Raw genomic sequence first — 5919 nt, 5'->3', positions numbered from 1 at the left:
TATGATTTTGGGAAAGGTGGACAAAAACTTAGTTTTTGAATTTATTAGAATTTCTAATTGATGTTTGAAGATCATATAGGGAAGCTATAGTCAAAAAATCTAGTCTCTATCATCATTATATTGCAAGTTATTGCACTTTTATGATTTTGATAAATTTACCTTCTAGACCATAAAATCAAGGTTATTTTTTTGAATTTTTTACATTTTTGAAAAAGCTCATCAAAATTCATCTTGGGTATATTAATTTTAGTTTTTTATTTGAATCCATTCACATCGTGTATTGGTCATATAAAAGATGGGTCAATTGAATTTGATAGAAAGGTTATCTATTGAAAGCATTTTTTCTTAAACCCTAGTGTTAATGGAAGTCCCTAATTTTGAGAAAAGTTGAGTTGCATTATAATAGTGGTACAAATATAAAAGAGTTGATGGTAAATATCTAGCATGAAAATTATGTTTTTACTTGTGTGTAAGAGGTGAAGCCAGACAAGGGTATGGACCATTGGATGAGTACTTTACTTTTTTTGATAAACTAGAACAAGCTTTTTTACATCTATGGGATCTTAAAGAAGAAGTATACGAATAGGAGGGAGAAAATGAATACAAGACAAAAGAGGAAGAATAAAATAAAGAAGAAAAGGAAGAGGAGGAAGAAGAAAAAGAAGATAGAGAAGTAGAAGAAGAAGGCTTAGAGGAAGGAGATAATATGGGTACATTCACTTTAGCTCCAAGAAAGGAGATGATACAAATACAAATCAAATATGAACACTTTGAGTATAGATTTGGAAATGAGAGTCAAAGAGGAACCCATATCTGCAATTTGAGCCCAAAAGTTTCGGTCTATGGGGCTAGGTGACTTAGTCGTACAGGTGTTAGATGCAGATATTGATAAAAGATTTAAGATCATAATGTTTCTCTAAATATTCTCTTAAAGTTTCATAAAAAAATTCTTGAAAACTTTTCAATGACTACCACTATCTAGGGTTTTCTACTTTTTTAAAATATAGTCCTCCTTGTCTTAGTCTACATTGCCTAGACCTATATTCGGGTTTTGCCGAACCTGTAACTTACACACACAAGAGAGGAAAAATGTTGATGGGTTTATATTGGTTTGTCTAGGTCATGTTTGTGACTAACTCTATAATGATGAATGAAATAAAAAAGAGGATTTTCCCCTGCAAAGCTAGAGACTAGATCTAGAAATTTAAATTATTATACCTTCCTTTATGAATCTCCTTTTCCTTGAAGTCTTCATAAAAAGGTTGATGTTTCTATGTAGAACTTATAAATGTCTTCACATAAATTTGATCATGGATATCATCTTGAATGCTTCAAAATTTGAATACTTGATCTCTTTGTCACTGCCTTAATGATGCTTGATTGTTTTCCTAATATAAATTAAATTGCTCTTGAGGAATTTTAATCGAGAGACATTTCAAATGAGGGGATAAGGATTTATTTTATACCCATCTTCATGAAGCATGTTGAGAATTATAAAGAAGACCAATATGAAATTTTGTTTCTCGATCAAAATTTTCTGATGGTTAGAGGGTTTGTAGTTGAGCCCATTTGGCTTGGACTCTGGTGCCTAAAGCCCTAGTCCAATCCTTTTGGACTAGACAAAGGTTAGGAAGTCAAAACAAAGTGTAGAAACCATATATTTAGCATTGGTTTGAGCATAGTCCGGTATTAATTAGAGCATACAAGGCAAAAACACTAAAGTGAGGCCCAAGTGAGCATGAAATTTTATGAGGATACAATTTATGACTCTCTCTCTCTCTCTCTCTCTCTCTCTCTCTATACACACACATAGATGTATGTATACATACATACATACATACATACATATATAAATATTAATATATATATATATATATATATATATATATATATATATATATATATATATATATATATATATATATATATATATATATATATCCCCACACACACACACACACACTATTGTAAGGGGACTCTTACGAGGGGCACTTATGAAGAGACTTTTGGATGACTTTTGTGTTCATATTCTATATGAAATGGTTTATGGAGTTGTATAAATTTACAAATATAATAGAGAAGGCATTGAATTGTACGATTTAGACATTCTTATGTGTTATCATTATTGGTCTCTTATATGTTAAATTGGTACTCTCTCTCTCTCTCTCTCTCAATATATAGACACACTATTGTATGGAGACCCTTAAGAGGGGGACTTATGAAGAAACTTTTGGATGACTTTTGTGCTCACACTTTATGATGTGAAATGGTTTATGGAGATGTGTAATTTTACAAAGATAATAGAGAAGGCATTGAATTGTATGATTTAGATGTTCTTGTGTGTTATCATTATTGGTTTCTTATACGTTAAATTGGTAATCACTCTGTCATTATATAAATCATAAGTAATCCATTGAAACATTAATATAAACTATGCAAGTGATATAAATAAACACAATCATTTCTTGGTACCTCAATTTGAATGTGTTGATTTACCCTTATCTCTTCACGCGTTGAGATTTATTACACTTATTTTATCATTGTTATAGATTATAAACACTTTATAATACAATTCATCATGAGTTTAAGAACATAATTTCTACTTCTTATGACGAAACTCTCATAATTTATAACGAATTTATTACAAAAATATAAATTAATTTGAAATTATAGCGTCCATAAAAATAAAATTAAAAATCAATCAAATATAACACTTGTGATAAAAGTCATGAAGGTTGATAAAAACAATCCAAATAAATTTATTAGAACATATCTTCCTGATCAATGAAAAGGTCCATACGTCAAAAATGTAAAGATTAACGAAGCTTTTAAAAGAATAAAATTAAATCAATAAAGACGTCCATGAATTCAAATTTTAAAAATTAATGAAGCTTAAAGAAGAATAAAGTTAAATTAAGGTTTCCTCAAAATTGAAACAGATCTCTGAGATGGATAAGGAGAAACTCGTGTATATCGAAGAAACTCCTTAAGAATGAAGTAGTTCGAAGTTCGAATTCCTAACCATTTTTTCAATCATTTTCCAACATAGAAAGCAGTACGGTTGCTTTCCCCGCATTAAAAGGGAATTTACGTCGAACTTCATTTACGCAATTAGACCGAAAGATTCGAGAATAATCAATCGTCTGTTTGAAGAAAACAAATGTCCAAATTATCATGCTTCCCAGAAGGTGTCCAAATTAACATGCCTATCACTCTCTATAGATACCACAAGCTCTGCTTCTGAACTCATCGATCATTGAAATTATAAGCTTGCAATTTTTAAGAATTAGCGAACTTAGGTAGTGAAATTTCAAAAAACAAGTCTGAAATTTCAAAAGGTTTGTAGAGAATTTGTTAATCTATGGCTAGAATTGGAAATGGAGAGGCTAACCAATATTCTTTTCATAATACTTTGCCTGAGAAAACAATAGGGGATTTGAAAGAGCTTTTGTTCCAGAACGACGTCTCCGTTGTTGGTGTTCATTGCATGGGCGGTGGTAGGAAAACGACTTTGGCCTTGGCTTTATGTGATGATCCCCATATCAAAGGTGACATTTGTTTTCCATCATTTTTCTGATGATTTTTCCAGCTTAAGGATTTTGTTGTTCTTTTGCAATTTACTAATAACCCAATTGTTTTTGTGGACATCAGGTTGTTTCAGAAATATAGTTTTCATCACTGTTTCACAATCCCCAAATCTGAAGGGAATTTTAGAGACAATATGGGAGAAGATCTTTGGGAGGAATGTACCTGAGTTTCAGAATGTGGAAGATGCACATATACAGCTTCAGCAACGGCTTTTAAAGCAATCTAAGCCAACTCTGGTGGTGCTAGATGATGTTTGGTCCAGAGCTAATTTGGACAAAATTACTATTTGAATCTCCGGGGTACAAAATCCTTGTCACAACTAGAAACGGTTCTATCGTCCCTAGAAACCCCTATACTCGGCTGTATCAATTGCCATTGTTGAACAAAGAGGATGCTCTCTCACTTTTCTGCTTGTCAGCATTTGGACAGACATCAATTCCAATTACGGCAGATGCAAATCTAGTCATAGAGGTATAGTCTTTTCTTACCAAATGTGAATAAAACTAAAGCTTCTTATCAAATCAAATAAAAATAATATAAGTGAAAGGAAATTATGAGGTTATTTGACGTTTTGCTTTGGTATATTGCAATTATTGGGTGTTCTCATTGTTCTGGTACTTAAAGTACTTTGAAGTTGAAGTAGTACTTAATCCACAAAAGTAATAGCTCAAATTGTATAATACAATTTCGTTGCTTTTAGATCTTACTGGCCTTCCCTGAACATTCATGAAAATATCGCTATTGTCAATGACAGGTGCAAGCCGAATGCAAGGGTTTACCTCTTGCTCTTAAAGTGGTTGGAAGTTCTTTGTACGGGGAACCTCATGTGGCCTGGGAGAATGCAAAGCAAAAACTTTCCCTGGGAGAATCAATATCCCCATATCACAGCGAAGGGCTTTTTAGACGCTTGGAGACCAGTATTGATTGCTTGGATGATGTTTGGAGAGAATGCTTTTTAGACTTCGCCTCATATCCAGAGGACAAGAAAAGTTGTGCCGATGCACTGCTCAACATTTGGGTTTATGTTCGGAAGATGGAGTGGCAGGATGCCTATACTATATTACTGGAACTTGCAAGAAGAAATCTCCTGAATCTAATAAGCAATCAAGGGTAAATGTCTTTCCTTGCATATAAATTTCCTGTTTTCATTTTTTAGAACATTGGGCTGACTTGGTTGTTGAAATTATCAGAACCCAATCAACAATCTCGTACGGATGTGCCTCTGAGCTGTTCTTTTCACAGCATGATGTGATGCGGGACTTAGCCTTGTATTTGGGATGCCAGGACAGTATAGTCCACACAAAGAGATTACTCATGCCCAGGAAGGAGCATTGCCTACCAGGGGAATGGGAATTGCTTAGAGATAGACTATTCAATGCTCAAATTGTCTCTATTCACACAGGTGGGATATTTCACCCAAATACTTAATTAGTGGCAAAATTTGAAGGCTATGTAAACTATTAACAAATACTAAGATTTCTTATGTTCTAATTCAATTGCATATGTGATTTGTCTTATGCAGGTTCTATGGCTGAGAACGAGTGGTATTCGATGAAACTTGCGGAGACAGAGGCTCTGGTGTTACACTTTTCTGCAAGCGAATACTTTCTTCCGCCATTTCTGAAAACTATGAAAAAACTCAAAGTTTTGATAGTATGTAATTTGGGTTCAGAGAGGGCCACAATAAAAGGTCTAGATGCCTTATCTTCACTCCCTCAACTCAGAAGTGTTCGCTTGGAGAGGTTGGTAGCACCCAAACATATCAAAGCAATACAAAACTTGGACAAGCTTTCTCTAAGCTTATGTGAAGGGTTTGTAAATATGTCCACATTCAATTACTCCAATGTGCATGAATTTAGCCTGGACCATTGCAGCGATTTGGAGGAGTTGCCCCCTGCCCTCTGTCATATGCCCTCTGTTCAGACATGGTCTGTTACCAACTGCCATCTGGTTGAGAATTTGCCATATAATCTCGAAAATATGTGTTCTCTAAGAATGTTAAGATTATCAGCATTACCAGGCCTCAAAGAGCTTCCGGCATCAATTGGACAACTTGGGCAGCTGGAATTTCTAGACATTTCACTGTGCGAGGGCTTGGAAAAACTCCCGGAGGAAATAGGTGAGCTCAAGAAATTGAAAGAGTTTGACATGAGAGAGTGTTATCATTTGAGGAGGTTGCCTAGAAGTGTTTGTGGACTAAACTCCCTCAAACATGTTAGCTGCAATGAGAATATTGGGGACAAGTGGTTGCGAGCTAAATCTTGTTCTATCCCTGATCTTAGAGTTGAAATTGTGGAAGCACAATTCACTTTTCTGACCCTAACTTTTTAG

General features: G+C 34.2%; 1 pseudogene; it reads left to right on the top strand.

The window, feature by feature from the left end:
- The first annotated feature begins 3487 nt into the window (after positions 1-3487).
- Positions 3488-5919, top strand: LOC131042730 (probable disease resistance protein At4g33300; annotated as a pseudogene).

Source organism: Cryptomeria japonica, chromosome 4 (genome assembly GCF_030272615.1).
Source record: "Cryptomeria japonica chromosome 4, Sugi_1.0, whole genome shotgun sequence".
NCBI lineage: Eukaryota > Viridiplantae > Streptophyta > Pinopsida > Cupressales > Cupressaceae > Cryptomeria > Cryptomeria japonica.
Note: the sequence above shows the minus strand (reverse complement) of the source record. Positions and strands in the feature narration are given on the sequence as shown.